At 50.0% G+C, this 18,070-nt stretch overlaps 2 long non-coding RNA genes across 2 annotated transcripts; one reads left to right on the top strand and one right to left on the bottom strand.

Moving 5' to 3' along the window:
• Window positions 1–4,088: 4,088 nt before the first annotated feature.
• LOC132647130 (uncharacterized) lies at window positions 4,089–5,806 on the bottom strand. Its single transcript, XR_009585416.1, has 2 exons — window positions 5,279–5,806; window positions 4,089–4,689 (listed from the first exon to the last, which is right to left on the bottom strand). It is a non-coding gene; the product is annotated as an uncharacterized LOC132647130 (long non-coding RNA).
• LOC132647131 (uncharacterized) lies at window positions 4,600–16,858 on the top strand. The gene is made up of 3 exons (XR_009585417.1): window positions 4,600–4,720; window positions 11,800–11,937; window positions 15,071–16,858. It is a non-coding gene; the product is annotated as an uncharacterized LOC132647131 (long non-coding RNA).
• Window positions 16,859–18,070: the final 1,212 nt, after the last annotated feature.

The raw sequence follows: 18,070 nt of genomic DNA, 5'->3' as shown, positions 1-18,070 counted from the left end.
AATGGCAACGCCAATGCATTGTTTCCAGCCCTGTAAGGCTTGGTTTCTACGGAACCTTGAGTACAGGTTCCATGTTTCAACGCCAGGATTCCCGAACAAGAAGATCGTGGTGAGAATGGGGCCCTCAGCAGCTTCATAGTCTGCTGACACCACACCCAGCGTGTGTCCTGCTGGCAAATGTCACTGTGAGTGAATATGAATCACTGATAGCTTTTCCCAGATCCCACCCTCAGCCTCAGGGGGTACAGGAATGGGGGTGAGGGGGTGTCCTATCGTTATGCCTATTATGGTGTGAATATGAAGGGTCTCCTACAAACTTGAATTCTTGACCTCAACTGGTTGCTGTTGGAACTGTTGCCTGTGGAACTTGAAGGACATGGTTCCTAGCCACAGAGTTAACTCACGCTGCCCCAGCTGCCTTTCTGGCCGTGATGGACAGGACCCAATGTAAGCCAAATAGATCCTTCCTCCCCTAATTTGTATCGGGACACAGTGACAAAGTAACTGATAGTGTGAGTGAGTATATGTGCTTACATTGTTTCTCCTGTGTGTGTGTGTGTGTGTGTGTGTGTGTGTGTGTGTGATACAAGCCAAAAAGGGAGGACTGATAGAGCAAGGCTTTGGGAAGCAGGGATACAGACCACTAAACCCCCATCTAAGAGAGGACTCGAACTTGGCTCTCCACAGAGCCTCCGTCCTCTCCCTATGCTCCTTGGAGATGTCTGTCTGCCAAGATGGTTCTAACTCATCACACTGCCCCTCCTGACTCTGGAGACAGCTCAACACTTGTAGTGGCCCAGGCCATACAAGATGCAAGTATCTCCTGTTAGGTTTCAAGGATACCCAGGACAAGCCTCACTCAGTACCTGTGGCTCCTCCCAGCATTCACCCCGCCCCTTCTCTAAGCCTCTCCCTCCCAGGGCCTGGGCATCTGCATCCCTTCCCCCAGTCTAGTCCCTATATAATGCAGCTATTTTGCCTACAGCAGGTCTCTTGGCCTCTTGGCCTGAGCTGGCTCTCCTGATCTGCACCTTATCCCTCGCTCTCCCTGTCCCTGTCCCTGTCCCCTCTCATGGTCTGCTTTCGTCTGCCAGCCACGTTCAGCCCTCTGCCTGCTTTTGCACTGGTATCTATAATAAAAATCTCCATACTTTAGAGCAACCATGTCCTCCTCCTCTTTTTTCTTTTTTTCACTCACTAAGTGGCAAGGTGGGACATACAGACAGGCATCATCAAAGGATTATCAGGACTCTAGAAACCAAATTATTAACAGAGCTCTGGACAAAGCCAGAGCCAAAGGTCCAACTGATGGCCAGAGAGGACAGCGGTAGGTCTGGAGCCTGCCATGGGCTGACACAGGTGTTGAGCTCAGTGTGACAGTCATGACTTGAGCTGATTTTTAAGTGCATGGGCAAAGCTGTTTCACAACACCTGAGCGCCCACATGGTACCGCTGTCTTAAGTTTCCTGTTTCTATGATAAAATACTCTTGACAAACGCGACTTCAGGGAGAGACCATTTGTTTGGCTCACAGTTCTAGGTTATGGTCCACTATGTGGGAAGTTAAGGCAGCCAGAACTTGAGGGAGGTGGTTCTGTCAAATCCGTAACCACAAACAGATCCAACAGTTGGAGGAGTGTGGCCGTTCTCAGCTCACTCCATTCTCCTTTTCATTCAGACCAGGGCCCAGCCCTAGAAATGGTGCCACCCACACAGAAGATGGCTCTGCCCACTTCAATTAACCTCATTAAGAAAGCCCTTCATAGGCATGCCTGCAGGACAGCCCAATCTAGAACATTCCTCATTGAGACTCCCGTCCTGCATGATTCCAGACTGTGTTAAACTGACAATAAAAAATATCACACCGGTCCTGTGTCACATGGGACAAGGACATGGCAAGCTTTCTGCCCCTCAACCTGCAAAGCAGGTGGTTCCTAGTAGAGAGAGGGCTTGTCCCCAATCCCCTGGAGGTTTGCCCAGTCCTCTAAAGACGGGCAGAACTCAGTGACATTGAAAAGACTGGCTTATGCTGGGTGGTAGTGGTTCACACCTTTTATCCCAGGGAGGCAGAAGCAGGTGGATCCTTGTGAGTTCAAGGCCAGCCTGATTCAAAGAGTGAGTCCGGAAGGTTCAAGGCTACACACAGCTACACAGAGAGACCCTGTCTCAAAAAGAAAACAAACAAACACACACACACAAACAAAAAAAGAAAACTCTGGATTACTATACAGGATCAAAAATTGAGCCCATTCACAGTCACAAGCTGTTTTGTTGTTTGTTTGTTTTTTCAAGACAAGATTTCACCAATTAAAAAAAAAAAAAGATTTCACCAATTAACCTTAGCTGTCCTCGAACTCAGAGATCTGCCTGCTTCTGCCTCCCAAGGGCTGGGATTAAAAGCACTCACCATCTTGGCCCAACAACTCCTGAAATTTTTGTAAAAGGGCCAGGCATGTAGGTGTGCAGCTTTTATCCCAACACCCAGAGGTAGAGGCAGGCAGAGCTTTGTGAGTTTCTAGCCAGCTTGGTTTACATCTGGAGTTCTAGGCCAGCCAGGGATAGAGAGAGAGAGACCCTGCTCAGAAAGAGGGGTAGGGAGGAATTGGAACAACCATTAACAACAAAGGTATGAACTCCGTGTAGTTGGACATGCCTTTCCTCTCAGTGCTCAGGGGGCAAAAGCAGGCTGATCTCAGTGAGTTCGAAAGCCAATGTGCTCTACACAGAAAAAAAGAAAAGAAAAGAAAGAAACGAACCCTTTTCTGTTGTTCTTGTTCTTGTTGAGACAGGTTCTCACTCAGTAGCCCAGGTTAGACTAAAACTTTTTAGCATCTTACCTCCTTAGCCTCCCAGGTGCTGGGATTAGAGGTGTGTGGGGCCACTTCCGGTAAGGAACGGTTTTAAGGTCTGCTCATCCAAAGCCACTCTTGCCTTTATGGACTCAAGGTTTCTCTCTAAGCCAACCAAGGTTTGTTGTTAGTATCCAAGGAAACCTTCAAAGAGAAAGCTTTACCGTTCAACAGGAAACCCAAGATAATTTGCCTGCTTTATTTCATAATTTCACCTGGGTCTGAGGAAGAGTGTCAAAGGCACCTGCTCGCACAAAAGTACCAGCTGCAGTTAGATTACAATTGCTAACTTTCACCATCTGGGGCAGAGAGTCCTGGAGAAAGAAGGCTCCCGCCAGGATCCCTTGTTGCTAGGGCATCCTGACAATTTACTATGGTGACTTGGGGATTCTCTGGAGGACTTGGGAGATGCCACGTGGAACAAGACAAAGATAAAGGTGTTGATATTTCAGGGTTTCTTCCTGCCAGGAGCAAGCTTGGCACTCCTGTTCTCTAGGAAGCATCGTTTCAACAGTGGCCCAAAAGGGACATAAACCCAAAGGGTTTCAGGTCAAAGTAAAGAAAGTTGACTGGGCATTACATCTCTCTCTCTCTCTCTCTCTCTCTCTCTCTCTCTCTTTAAGGACCTGACAATCAGACGGCTCAGTCATCACCCTCATTACCCCATGAGCTTTCAGCAAAATTAAGACTCTAGATCCTATACGGTTTGCATGTTAACAGACTCCCACAGGCTCAGTTTGTCTGAACATTTGGTCCCCAGGTGGTGGTGATGGAGGGAGCTTGTGGAGCCTTTAGGAGGTGGGGCCTAGCTGGAAGAAGGGAGTCCCTGGAGAGGGAGGGATGGGCTCACTCGATGATAATTATGGGCAAACACTTGTTTGCAGAATACTCTGTCTGCATCCTCATGGATGCACCTAGCCATGGCACGCCTGCTCCTGCTGCTATGGCCTTTCTCACCGTGGTGGGGACCTCTCCTTCCCTTTCTGCCTGGGTGATGACCCTCCACCCTGCAGGAGGCTAAGGAAAGCATCTGTTTATCTGATGTGGGTTATTTTATACTCCATAGTTCATAAGAGGTGCTATCAAATTACGCAGAAGAGAAACCATATTATAGCATTTAAGTTTGTCCTGTTAGCTGACACAGATGACCCCAGCTTACAGGGGTGTGTAGAAGGAGCCATCTCTCAGGCTCCGGAGCGGCAGTTGGGGTAACGCCCAAGAAAAGGGACACCAGGTAGGCTCCATTTTGGAATGTTTATTTCCATCAGACAGCCACCGTCTGTGGTGGGTGAGGCTGGGGCTGGGAGGGAGGGACCACGGCAAGGTTCCCTGACCCAAAGCTGCGGCTGAAGACTGTCGGTGGCGCTTGGGAGGGTGAGGAAGGCAGGCTGAGGTTGAGGTCAGCCTGGGCTACATAAGTGAGTTTCAGGCCAGCTTGGGCTACAGAGCGAGACCCCCGACTCTACTGAAGAAAACAGGCCAAGAAAAAAAAATCGCTAGGTAGTACAAGAACTTCAGGAGTAGAGTTAGCGCCTGCACGAGAAAAACCTGCACGCCATGCGGATCCCGGCCACAGGAGGACACAGGACGTGTAGGTACCTTGGCTGGAGAGGCTCAGGACCAAGCAAGCCGGTTACTGGCGGCCTGTCTATGACACCTTCCTCTGTGCATCTTCCTCTGTGTCCTGGATGGGGTCCAGAGCTCCCGAAGCCGCTGCGGTTTGGGACGAAGTAGGCTGTAAGGGCTGGGCTGGGCGGCTGCCCCCGCGGCGGACGCGGGCCACGCCCTCTTGGACGCGAACACACCCCCATTTCCCCGGGCCCAAGGAGACACGCCTGGCCCTGCAGACAATCAGAAGGCAGATTTGTACGAGTAAGTACAAGGTCCTGGAATGCTCGCCCTGTTACCACACACTGCACCAGAATAATTGGGAGAAGGTTGTGCAAGAAGCTGGGGAGTGCAGCGAGATCTCCAAGTTCCCAGAGTCTTGATGGGGGGGGAGTGGTGGGGGCAGAGAGGGGGCAGCTTGGAACAGCAGGGCGCCACCTTCGGGAGGCACTGATGCCCCGCTGCTCCTGCAGAGGTGCGGTGTGGCTCTGAGGAGGGCTTACAGAACTCAGATCCCAGCTGAGGGTTGGTACAGGGGACCACGCCCACCGCCCCCGGGCGGCTGCGGCTGCAGTAGCATCGGGGCTCCGCCTGGCTGTGCCTAATGAGGCACAAACCGTAGCCAAGGCCCCCGGGCTGGACGCACACCAGGTCCTGGGGGCGGGAAGGGGAGGTAGAGAGCTGGGGGAAACCCCACCCAACAAACTCCAAAGACTGACAACCCCTACCGCACCCCAGGGCCTGTGCCTGGCCAGCTGAGCTGCATTTTCAGTCCCACGGAGCCCCCAGAGGTGGGCCCAACCCGGAGGCCCAGTGACTCACTTCCCCAGGCCCCGAGGCCTCAGTGGAAGGTGCCTCCCTCTCTTCTCAGGCAAAGCCTCCTTTGTTCTCTTGCTGGCTTCTCTTCACAAACCCTCTCCCTCCTCTGCCTTGCAAACTCAAGTCCTGCGGTGTTTCAAGGGTACCGGCCGCCATCAGGGTAGAGCAGAGCCGGCACAGGCAGGCGACTCTAGAGTGGTTCTGGCTTTGCAGAAGGCTCGCCCATTCCCTCCGTCCCCCGGCTCTCCCACCGCCCCAGACCACCTGGGAAAGCCCCCACCTCCAAGCACAGGTTGTAGATGCGCAGCTCTCTGGGGAGCAGGGCTGCTGGATGGGGACCAGAGGAAGGGGGAGGGCGGTTTGGGTAGCTCCTGCTGCCGGGCACCGCCCCGAGCCGCTGAACTGGCCTTGGCACTAATCGTACATCAGGGAGCAGTTTCGAGTGCCACCTCCCTCTCCTGCCCCCCCACCTCCTCCCACGGGCCTCCCCTAGTTCTCAGGCCCTGGTGGAGGGCCGAGAGGGGAATTCCAGTAGGCCACCTCCAGACGCAGCCTCTTCTTGGCTAAGTCGTCTTCACTCCCAGCTTCCAGCCCGCTCTCCCTTCCCAGCTGTGCGGAGACTCACATCCACGGGGCTCACAACCGTGGGGTGGGTATGCATCTGCCACGAGCCGACCAGCCCTGTGCTGAGTGAAGCCACCAGGGCCTCGCAAGCCTGACTGGCTCATTTTGAACGATTAGAAAAATACAATTCCTTTTGTTGTTGTTGTTGTTGTTGTTTAGGGTTTTTTTTTTTTGGAGACTGTTATTGTATTTACATAATTACTTCCACCCTCCTTCTCCCTCTCCGACTCTTCCCACGTCTTCCCCCAACTCAAAATCATGACCTGTTTTATTTCACGTGCATGAATGCTCCCCCTGCATGGGTGGGTATGTATCATGTGTGGGCAGCGTCTGTGGAGGCCATAGAGGACTGAAGAGGGCGACAGATGGATGGATAGGATGCTCCTGGGACTGGAGTCACACACAATTGTTAGTCAAAATGTGGGTGCTGGGAATCGAACCTAGGTCCTCTGGAAGAACAGCCGGTGCTCTCGTTGACTGAGCCAAGGCTCCAACTCTCACGACTTCTTTAGTCATTATAGTTACACACACACATACACACACACACACACACACACACTCCATTCCCTGTTGCTCACACGGACCACCCGGGACCGGATAAGCTATCAGGGGATCATCCTTAGAGAAAACTGACTCTCCCTCTCTCCACAGCCGCTGACTGCCTGTGCCGCCCCCTCTAGGTGTGGGGCCTGTAACATTTCCGGGATCCCCACTGCATGTGGAATGGTGTTGCTGTTCACACAGGTCTTGTTGGGACGGCCACGCTGTTGAACTTTGATGGGTGCGGGGTCTCTGTCACATCTGAAGGACACTCCCTCAATGCAGTCATCCCGGTCCTCTGGCTCTGACCGTCAGTTCTGCTCTTTCTCTATGGCTTTCCAAAGATGGGGCTGGGGGGGGGCTCCCTGATATCCTAAAAACAGGAGAGGTGAAACTGTTATGAGGTAGGAGTTGGCTGAGGGAGTGTCCACTCATGTGTATTTAGTATCTACCATCAGTCAGGCAGTCACAGGGCCAGTGGCCTAGGAGACCCTACTGGAGGCTAGGATCAGGACCATCTGGATGACATCAATGGCCAGCCCCTTCGTTCCGTACACCGACCCCAGCCTCTCCCCACCCACAGGGAAAGAGCATGCAATAGTCTTATTTGGCTGGGCATGGTGAGGTATACCCACAATCCGGAAATTCAAGAGGGCGGGGCACAAGTTTAAGGCTAGCCTGGGAGGGAGTCTGGGGCTAGCCTTAGATGACAGAGGACGTTTGAGACCAGTCTGAGCTACACAGTGAAACCCTGTCTCAAAAATCAAACAACAAAAATAAAGCCAGGAAGAAGAAGAAGAAGAAGAAGTTTCATTTGCTCAGGAGATGTGTGTGTGGAACAGCTGTAGCAAGGCCTGTAAGATGGCTCTGCAGGTAAAGGTGCTTGCAGCTAAGCCTGACAGTCCGAGTTCAGTCCCCAGGACCCATCTAGTGGGAGACGAGCCCCAACCCCTGCACAGTGTCCTCTGACTTCTATATGCTCTCTGTGGCGCATGTACAAACTCACCCTCCTACCCACCCCACACCAAGTAACTGTCATTTTAAAATGGCTGCACCAAGCCCCAGAGCCTGTTTCCAAAAATGCCAGTTTGCACGCTCTCTCTATATATAGATGACAGATAGATAGATAGATAGATAGATAGATAGATAGATAGATGCTTCCTGTGACAGACTGCCACAAACCCTGTGGCACAAAACAATGTTAATTTGTTTGTTTGTTTGTGTTACCCTAGAGGCCAGAGTGTGAAGTGGAACCCACAGGACTGTGAGTTATGTTGTCTACTGGTGATACTGTGGTAGAGGCCTTCCTTTCATTTCTAGCTTTCTGCATCCCCTGGCTCGTGGCTTCTCTCTCCAGTCTCCAGCCTCACAGCTAGCAGTGTAGCATCCTTAAGCCTCCCTGACTCTCTCTTTCCCAACTATCCCACTGGATCTGTCCGGATAACCCAAGCTAACCTCCCCTGCCGTAAGGTCAAGGGATCAACCTTAATTCCGTTTGCAAACTTGATCGCTCTGTATCACACAGCCTTACCTATGTAGACACCCGAGTTGTGGGTCTGTGGCTGTTTAGGAGGGTTCATGGGTCTACCACAGCTGGGCAGTAACTTTACTCAAGAAATCGCAGTTGAGGGCTTGTGTGCTTGAGTGCTTGCAAGGTTCTGGGTACCATCCCAGCATCATAAAATAGTGACAGTGATGACGGCGGTGGCAACTGGCTGTGGAGCTCAGCGGTAGCATATGAAAGGCCCTAGGCTCCATCCCCAGTACTTAGAAGAAGAAGAAGAAGAAGAAGAAGAAGAAGAAGAAGAAGAAGAAGAAGAAGAAGAAGAAGGAAAAGACAACAAGAAAATATTTTTGAGATTTATTTATCGATGTGTACCTGTGTGTGTCACATGTGTGCAGAGGCCAGAAGAGAGTATGGGATCCTCCAGAACAGGGGTTATAGGCAGTTGTGAGTCCACTGACGTGGGTGCTAAGGAACCAAACTCAGGTCCTCTGCAAGAATGGTTTGCACTCTTAACACTGTGCTATCCCTCCCTCCCCCAGTGGAAAGGTTAAGGGGCTCTGGAGATGGCAATGAAGAGCCCAGCGCTCTCGGGAAGGACCAGAGCTCGGTGCCTGGTACCCACATATCAGCTCAGAACCACCTGTAGACAGTTGTTAGAGAATTCCTCAGGATCCAATGTCCTCTTGTGGCCTCTCTGAGCACCCATGTGGATGTGGCGCACATAAATGCACGTGGAGCACACTCAAGTACATGTAAATTTTAAAATAAGTAAATAAATACATAAATCTTTAAAACAAAACAAAACAAAATCTTGGTTGTGCATGTGTTAAATTCTGAGCACGATTGTAGGTGCTCCTAGGATCTAAAAGTGAATGAAAACAAAACAAGCAAATAAAAATATCCCCGATCGATCTTGCAGCAATTATACCTTGTGTGACTAGACAGGAATTAAACAAAAAAGGTCGGATGAACCGTAGGCTACCCCCTGCTAACTGCTGAGGGGTAAAAATGAAGCAGGAAGGCGGACAGCGGCGTGCGAGTCCCTTACTATCCGTCGTAGGGGGAATATCCATGATTCGCCCTGGCTTCCGGCCTCGAGCCTGGAGGCTGACCGCACAAACAGGGTAAAGGGACTTCCTTGCCCTCTGGCCCCTTGCTTCCTTGCCTTCCGGGCTTCTCGTTGGCTGTCGAGGTTGGGAGACTGGAGGGCAGGAGGCGGTGAGGTCAGCATCTTTCATTCCTCCTCCAGAGGCTCTGCTCCAGCAGGAGGCTCTTCCACAGGGCTGGCTCTGAGACTTTTCCTTTCCACTCTCATGGACTAGGGATGGGAACTGTGGCTGGCTGTACCAGCCCTGCGGGCTCTCGTTTCCCCTCCTGTGCCCTGGGCCTTTGCAAATAGTGCTTTAGTGTACGTGTGTGTGTGTACGTATGTGTGTGTGTGTTATACATGTGATGATATGTGTTCATGTTCCTGTGTGTAAGTGCTGGCATGTGCTTACTGAAATGTAATACTTAAATAATGATCCCCAAAATGCAAGACTGGTGCTTCGGTTACACTTTGTGTCCCTGTGGCCAAAATGCCTGAGAGAATGACTTGAAGAAAAGAAGGTTTGGGGGGCTCCTGGTTCCGGAGGGCCTGGTTCGTGATCACTCGGCCTTATGTGTGTGAGTGGAGCATCATGGAAACAGGGGAGACCTTGAGCAGGTGAGGGAGTTAAAGGTCAGCCGATATGGAGTGAGGGTAGGGTAGAAAGGCCTAGCTATCTTTCTGCCTCTTGCATTTGTCAGTGGGAGGCATGTTCTCAGCATCTCCCAGATGCCCCCAGTGGGGACCTCAGGGTCCATTTGCTCACAGGGCACCTCACTTGACCATAACTCACGCTGGCTCTCTTCCTCCACCTAGGAAGCATTCCAAATGAAGCACCTGCATTCAGGGGTGTGGCTAAACGTGGCTTCCGGCAGAGTCCACTCTAAACACTTCTGTGAGCTGCTGCTGAGTGACTGGCAGGGGAGTGAGAGACGGAAAGGATGAGGAGAGAGACAGGGCACAGCTAGTGCTGCTGTGACGGTCCAGAGGAGAGCCGAAGGCGGCTTGGAGTAGGCTGGAGAGGTGACAAGAGGAGGCTGCTGTCGGCATATGCACTGTGATGAAAGAAGCCAACATCTGGGGCTGGAGAGATGGCTTAAGAGCTGTTCTTCCAGAGGATCCGGGTTCAATTCCTAGCACCCACAACCGTGTGTAACTCCAGTTCCAGTAAATCTGATGCTCTCACTCAGACATATGTGCAGGCCAAACATCAATGCACACAAAACAGAACAAAAAAATTACTAAAAAAAAAAAAAAAGGTGTCTATGGTGGCTTCAAGCTTCCCCCTTGAAGAAAGCAAGGATGGAAGTGCCTTTTGGTGGGGGAGGAGAGCAAGATGGGGAGGTCTGGGGGCTGGGAGCATGCTGGGTATATGTTAGACACAGGAATGGAAAAGGTGCAGGGCGGTGCATATCCAGGGAGGAGGCCGGGGAGGAAGCAGAATGTCATAGGCAGATCAGTGAAATTTCAAGCCAAGACTGATGATATCATCAAAGGAATGAATGCAGGAAGAGAGAGAGAGAGAAGAGAAGCTCTGGGCATTCAGCACTGAGAAAGTCAGAGCCCCAGGGATTGAGGGATCGGTGCTTAGTTGGTAAATACTCGAGTATTAGCCACGTCAACCTGGTTCTGGCCCAAGCACCATATAAAACTAGATATGGTGACCACAAACTTGTCACGTCAGCACCCAGGAGGCAAAGGCAGTTCAAGATCATCCTCTGCTACACAGTGAGTTCACAGACAGTCTGGGATTCAGGGAGATGTTGTCTCAGAAACAAATAACAAATAAATGCCAGGGTGCATAGAAAGACCAACAAAAATGTCCCCAAAGGGACAGTCAGTGAGTCGGGGGAAGACAAGGAGAGAGGACAGGATAGAATCTGAAGAACTATTCTAATCAATTTCTAATTTGTATTCTAACAGACACTTTAAAACATATAAAAGTTGTACATGTTAGTGAGGCGCCATTTTGAAATTTATTTAATGTTTAGGGTGTATGTGAACACAGGTATGCATACTTCGGTGCACCTGTGGAGGTCAGCGGGCAACCTTTCACCTGGGTTTTTTTATTTGTTTGTTTGTTTTGATTTTAAGACAGAAGCAATGTTTCTGTTATCCCACACTGTGTAAGCTAGCTGGCCCACAAACTTCCCACTAATTGTCCTGTCTCTCCATGGAAGGGCTGGGCTTTCAGATGCAGGAAATTGTGTCTGGTTTTTCACCTGGGTTCTGGGAACTGAATTCAGTCATGAGCTCTTTATCCACCAAGCTGTCTCTCTCAGACCCAGGTTTTGGTTGTTTTGTTGTTCTGTTTTTGTTTATTGATAGGCTCTTGCTATGTACCCCAGGCTGCCATTTATTGGCGGTGTTGTTTTGAAGTGGCAGGGTCTCATTCTGCAGCCACAGCAGACCTGGCACTGAGCTTGCATCCATCCTCCTGCCTCAGGGCTAGGATGACAGTCATGAGCCAGCATGTATTGCTGATGTCTACAGCTGGATGAAACTTAACTATGACCCCTCCCAAAGGGCTCATTCGAGGCTTGCTTCCCAGGCTGGCAGTCCTGGGGCAGATGGAATCTTTAAGAGATGGTGACCCCAGGGTCCCCATGATGTGCTCTGGGAGGGGGTGAGGTACTGGTCATGAGATCCTGAGAGGACGGCTACAACAGAAGCACTAGGTATGCCACAAGATGGCACAGCCTACATCATGACATTTGGCACATCCCAAACTGTGAGACGGATAAACCCTGTTGTCTTCATAAGCAGCCTGGGCCAGGAATTCTGCTACAGTGCTGGGAAGCTGACTCAAGCAGCCACGGTGTCCAGTTTCATGACAGGATGAGATGCTTGGTGCTTCTTCTCCAGGAAGTCCTTCCCTTCGTCCTTGTGATTCTTAAGGACTTGGTGGGTAACTACTTAGAAAAACTATGGAAAGACCCTGGTCATCAACTTTCCCATCTGCTCATTCATCTGTTCACGGCTATGCTTTCATTTATTCATATTCTTTTTCTACTCATTAATGTCCATTCTGTCCCATGGGGGGGATAAACTGTTATTTTCAAAATCTATTTTGAGGCTCCACCTGCCCCATATTTGGCTGGAAGGAGCCTCTTTATTGTCAGCTGATCATGTCCCTTTTTAATTAAAAACATTTTCCAAGAAGAGGTCTTACATTGGATAGTGGTGGCCCAGCACTCAGGAGGCAGAGGCAGGCATACCTTTGAGTTCGAGGCCAGCCTGGTCTACAGAGCTAATTCTAGGACAGTCAAGGCTACACAGAGAAACTCTGTCTTGAAAACAGCAACCAAAAAAAAAAAAAAAAAAAAAAAAAAAAAAGTCTTAGGTACCTTACCCTAGCTTTGAACACACTATGTAGCTGAAGATGACCTTGAACTCCTGACCCTCCAACCGCAACCTCTGTAGTTGTCCACCTGGCTTTGCTCTGACATCCTTTGGTCATGCCACACTCTGGGTTTCTTTTTTAATATTTTTAAATTTATGTGTCTGTATGTATATGTGCATGGCATATCATAGTCAGAAAGGGGGTCCCCTGGAGCTGGAGTTTTAGGTGGTTGTGAGCTATCTGATGTGTGTACTGGGAACAAAGCTTGGGTCCTCTGTAGCAGTCAGCCCTTCCCTATCCTGTTCCCACTTCCTCCTCCCTCGCTTTCTGGAACACACCGTTTCCATCTTAGTTCGTATTGTCCTGACCAGCCTCAGACTTCCAATTCTGCCTCACTTCTGAAGAACTCTGACCTGTTTTGCTTGGAAAACGCTATTCAGATACCAAGAGAAGGGCTCATGGTGGTCAGGGTGTCCATCCCCATCTCGAATGTCCCAATGTGTACACACACATATCCTTGTGATTTTATACACATTCATTTCTGTTTGTTTGAGACAGGGTTTTTCTGTGTAGCCTTGGCTGTCCTGGACTCACTTTGTAGACCAGGCTAGCCTGAAACTCACGGAGATCCACCTGCCTCTGCCTCCCTGAGCGCTGGGATCACAGGCGTGTACCACCAAGCCACGCTTATTTCTGTATTTTTATGTTTACAGAAAATGATGGAACTATACTAGCGCTTCTAATTCTGACACAACGCCTCATGGCACAATCTAGTAGCCTTCCTTCCTAGCTGTATCTCAGCAGCCTGTAAGAAACATGACTCCTGAATCCTTAAAATAGCTGCATGCTGCCCTTCTCTAAAAATCTCAGCCACCGACCTCACCCTGCTTGGCTCCCACACAGACTCAGCCAGTGCCCTGGGTAATAGCTTCCCCTGAATCCCATCGCCATTGTCCAGCCTCGGCAACCTTGTGCTGAGCTGCTGTCCAGGCACATCTACCCCACCCTCTCGGGTGGCAGGCTCTGATTTGCACCAACCCCAGCTGCTGCCTCCCCTCCCCAACTCAGACCGTAAACACAGATGCACTGGAGAGTCAGGAGTGAGTGAGAACTCTGAGGAGACAGCAAGCCTAAGTTGGACCTGGCTTGTTACCCATGTCATCCATCTACTTGAAAGGCTGGAGCAGGAGGACTGCAAACTCAAGGCCTGCCTGGGCTATAGACTAGTCCATGTCCAGTCTGAGTGACCAAGTGAGTCCTTATCTCAAAATAAAATGGAAAGAGAAGTCTAGAGATGCAGCTTACCAGTAGAGCCACTGCCTAGAATCCCCCAGTGAGGGGCTGGGGTGTGGCTCAGTGGTAGAGCCCCTGCCTAGAATCCCCCAGTGCTAGAGCTTTTGCTTAGTATGGGCAAAGCCTTAGAGCCAATACCCAGTACCCATAAATAAGTAGTAAACATAGACAGAACACTACAGAGTCTAGAGCACTAATTTAAATTTTTCAGGGGTTGAGGCGTAGGTTAGTGGTACAGCATGTGCTTGACATTCAGGAGGCCCCATATTCAATGTTCAGCACTGAAAAAAAAAGTTAATTGAGCAGCTTTTAAACTTTTTGTAGTAAGTATTTGTATTTACGGGGTGTCGCGTGACCCTTCGGCACACATTCCCATGCGTAATGGTGAGATGAGTGTGACTGGCACGCCCATCACCTCTGAGCAGACGCTCATCATCTCTGAGTTGGGAGCACTCACCCCTCGCTAGTTTGAAGTCCTCGGTATCACTATAAACCTTGCTGTTGTAGTGTGCGGGAGAACATCAGAACATTCCTCTCACCCATCCAGCTGCACCCCATGCCCATCAGTCATCCTCTGCCCATCCTCCCTATTCGTACCCTTCACTTCAGTGGTGCCTGGAGAATTAGACTACAGGAATCTTATGAAAACAGCAGTTGTGAGCTAAAACTATGAAGCGTTTTTTTTTTCTTTTACCTGTTTTTCAAATTATCTGTAATATTGCTGTATTACTTTTCTTTTATTATTTTATTATTATTATTATTATTATTATTATTTGATCTTTGGAGATGGGGTTTCTCTGTGCAACAGCTGTAGCTGTCCTAGAACTTACTTTGCAGACCAGGCTGGCCTTGAACTCACAGAGATCCGCCTGCCTCTGCCTCCCTAGTTCTGGGATTAAAAGCATGTGCCACCATGTCCAGCTATATTACTTTTCAATTAAAAACATTTCAAAGAAAAGATAGTTTCAATTGCACTTTTGTTTTCCTGAGACACATCTCACTATGTAGCCAGGGCTTTCCTAGAATATGCTATGTAGACCAGGCTGGCCTTGAACTCATGGAGATCCTGTCTCTGGCTCATGAGCGATGGGACTAAAAGTGTGCACCATTACATCTAACTTAGTTAGACTTTACAGTCCCATCAGAAGATTTCCAGAAAGACAAGTGTATATGAGAACAAACAAGTTAGCATATGAAGCTCTTGTGGATTTTAAAGAATCCTGAATTCTGAGTCAATGCTATGCTTTTTTTTCTTTAAGATTTCTTTTCTTCTGATCTATCTATCTATTTTTTTAGTTTTCACACTTCTAATCTTTTCTTTAGTTAGAGTTGTCACTTTGTTTCATGTGTGTTTTGCCTGTATGTGTGCTTATGTGCCTTGTGCCTGTGTGGTGCCTACAGAGCCAGAAAAGAAGGCGTTGGGTCCCGTGGAACTGAAGCTACGGATGGTTGTGAACCGCTACATGGATGCTGGGGATCCGACTGAGGTCCTCTCCAGGAGCAGCCGGTGTTCCCAACTGCCATCTCTCCATCTCTCATCTCTCCTGGAGCTGAAGCTACAGGTCATTTTGAGCCACCTGAGGTGGCAGCTGGGCACAGAACTTATGTCCTCCGTAAGAGCAGCACCTGCTGTGGACCACTGAGCCCTCTCTCCAGCCCCCAGTGTTATGCTTTGAGTGTGAACATCTCCTCGGGCTTTGAACACCTGCCCCCACCCCCTCAGGCTGGCGGTGCTTTGGAGGGAAATTGTGAGGCCTTACTGGCAAAGGTGTGGATGTGTGTGTGCGGGGGGCAGGCTTTAAAGGTTGTAGGGCTTCTCCTTCTAGAACCAATGATATGTGAGGAGAAGCAGCAGCAGCACAGCCCCCCAGGTGGACCGAACTACTCCACCATGCCTCCCGCCACCCCACAAGCACTCCCCGAAACCAAGTCAACCCAACCTCTCCTCCTCAGCTTGCTTCTGTCAGAGTGAAAAATGAGGTGGCCAGTGCAGAGGAGGTGATCCTGTGGCGTGAGCCCTAAAACCAGGCTTGGTGTCACACACTAGCTACCTGGGAGAGCCCTGAGTAGGATGGCTTCAGGTTCCCCTTCTCATTCTGCTTCTCACAAAGGACTCAGAAGCCAAATCTCTATCTCTGTTAGATGCCCCAACCCTTACCTCTAAAATTTGGCTTGGGTCTTAGTTCTCTAGCAAAATACAGTGGGAAGGGTTGAGAATATACTGAGGTGTAGCATCCATGACTAGATTCTGCCACCGAGAGTGTGGCTCAGTGGTGGAGCCACTGCCTAGAATCCCCCAGTGAAGGGCTGGGGTATGATTCAGTGGCAGAGCCCCTGCCTAGAATTCCCCAATGAGAGGCTGGGGTATGGCTCAGTGGTAGATCCCCTGCCTAGAATCCCCCAGTGAGGGGCTGGGGTGTGGCTCAGTGGTAGAGCCCCTGTCTAGAATCCCCCAGTGAGGGGCTGGGGTGTGGCTCAGTGGTAGAGCCCCTGTCTAGAATCCCCCAGTGAGGGGCTGGGGTGTGGCTCAGTGGTAGAGCCCCTGTCTAGAATCCTCCAGTGAGGGGCTGGGGTATGGCTCAGTGGTAGAGCCCCTGTCTAGAATCCTCCAGTGAGGGACTGGGGTGTGGCTCAGTGGTAGAGCCCCTTGACTAGAATTCCCCAGTGAGGGGCTGCCTAGAATCCCCCAGTGAGGGGATGGGGGTGTGGCTCAGTGGTAAGCAGTAAAGCTTCTGCCTAAGATGTATCCATCCCTGGGTTTGAACCCCAACAACAGAAAGAGACGATGTTGTGGCTGAGCAAACCACACCTCCAGTACATGGAGACAGGAGAGAGGAGAGAGGAGCTCATGCTGTAAAGAGGTAGAGGTCAGTGAGGACGAAACACAAACTCACAAGAGAAGGTGTTTAGAGTTTGATGGCAGGGAGGGGCAAGAGGTGGGATGGGCAGATGGGTCTGTACCACGTGTCTATGAAGAAGCTGTAGTCTGGGAGGCAGGAGCTGCTCACTGAAGCCCTTAGCAGTGGCCACTATCCACTCAGAGGGCAGCTCTCTGGCTTCTGGTCCACACCCCATGTTTCCAGGGGCCTTCACACAGCCTGTGGCCACACGGAGAGCCAGCCAGCCTCCCAGGGTCTTTTTTCCTCGGCATAGCAATGCCTGTGCCTCTCCTCTCTGTTCCAGAACAGCCAGGGCTACACAGAGAAATTCTGTCTTAAACAAAACAAAATAATAATAAAAAATGTTTTAAATGATTGATTTATTTATTATTATTCTAAAGGCATTGGTGTGTTGCCTGCATGTATGTCTGTGTGAGGGTGTCGGATCCCCTGGGACTGGAGTTACAGACAGTTGTGAGCTGCCATGTGGGTGCTGGGAACTGAACCCAGGTCCTTTGGAAGAGCAGTCAGTGCTCTCAACCACTGAGCCGTCTCTCCAGCCCCACAAACCATTTTCAAATGCATCTTTAAACTAGTTGATGAGACTAGAGAGGTGGCTCAGTGGTCAAGAGCATTTGCTGCTCTGGTGGAGGGCCTAAGCTTGATTTTCATCACTCCCACCAGGGAGCTAACAACCATCAGTAACTCCGCCAGGATGCCCTCCTCTAGCCAACGCCAGGACCTTCAGACTTGGCACACGCACAAGATGAATGCACATACATGTAATGAAAAGAAATCTTTAAACTATTCTGGTTATTGTTTTTGTTTGTTCCGCTAAAGATGGGACCCAGGACCTGTTACATGCTAGGTAAGTGTTATGCAGCTGCGGTGTGTCCCCAGAAAAGGCGGCTGAGTATAAAACATATCAACATCCTAGATACTGTAATAACCATGTTATGAAGACACATCATGTAACAGCTCTGGGGCCTCTAACATCCTCAAACTCCCCCAATATGCATGCAAATACACAAGTGTAAACACACACACACACACACAAATCAAGAAGAAAAACACAATCTAAGCTCTGTCAGAAGGAAGAAAAGGTAACCATTGCTGGGTATAGAATTTGCTGGAGTTCTTCACCCCAAGAAATGGTAGAAGAAAAAAGAAAGAAATGGTAGAGAAATCAAGTAGAGTCCCTGAAGGCTTTCCAGCATGGATTCCTTCTCCTCCGTAGTTTCTATCAAAAGAAACATGAAACGTGAGATGGTAGAGAAAGCACTCCAGACAGAGGAATGTAAAGCTGAATGGCTTCTTGGATCAATAAAAAGGATGGAGAGGTGGGAAGTGAGTGGTTGGTTATAAGCACTTCCTTCTCCCCCTTCCTTTTTCTCCTCTGTTTGTTTTGAGTCGGGGTCTTGGGATCTTCCTCCCTCAGCTTCCTCTGACGGCAGAAGCAGGAGCCAGGCACAGCAGCACTTCCTGGCGGTATCCAGACGCCCCCGGAAGCAGAGGTAGAGGC

This window comes from Meriones unguiculatus, chromosome 14 (assembly GCF_030254825.1).
Source record: "Meriones unguiculatus strain TT.TT164.6M chromosome 14, Bangor_MerUng_6.1, whole genome shotgun sequence".
NCBI lineage: Eukaryota > Metazoa > Chordata > Mammalia > Rodentia > Muridae > Meriones > Meriones unguiculatus.
The sequence above is the reverse complement of the archived record's forward strand: the minus strand, read 5'-3'. Positions and strand labels throughout refer to the sequence as shown.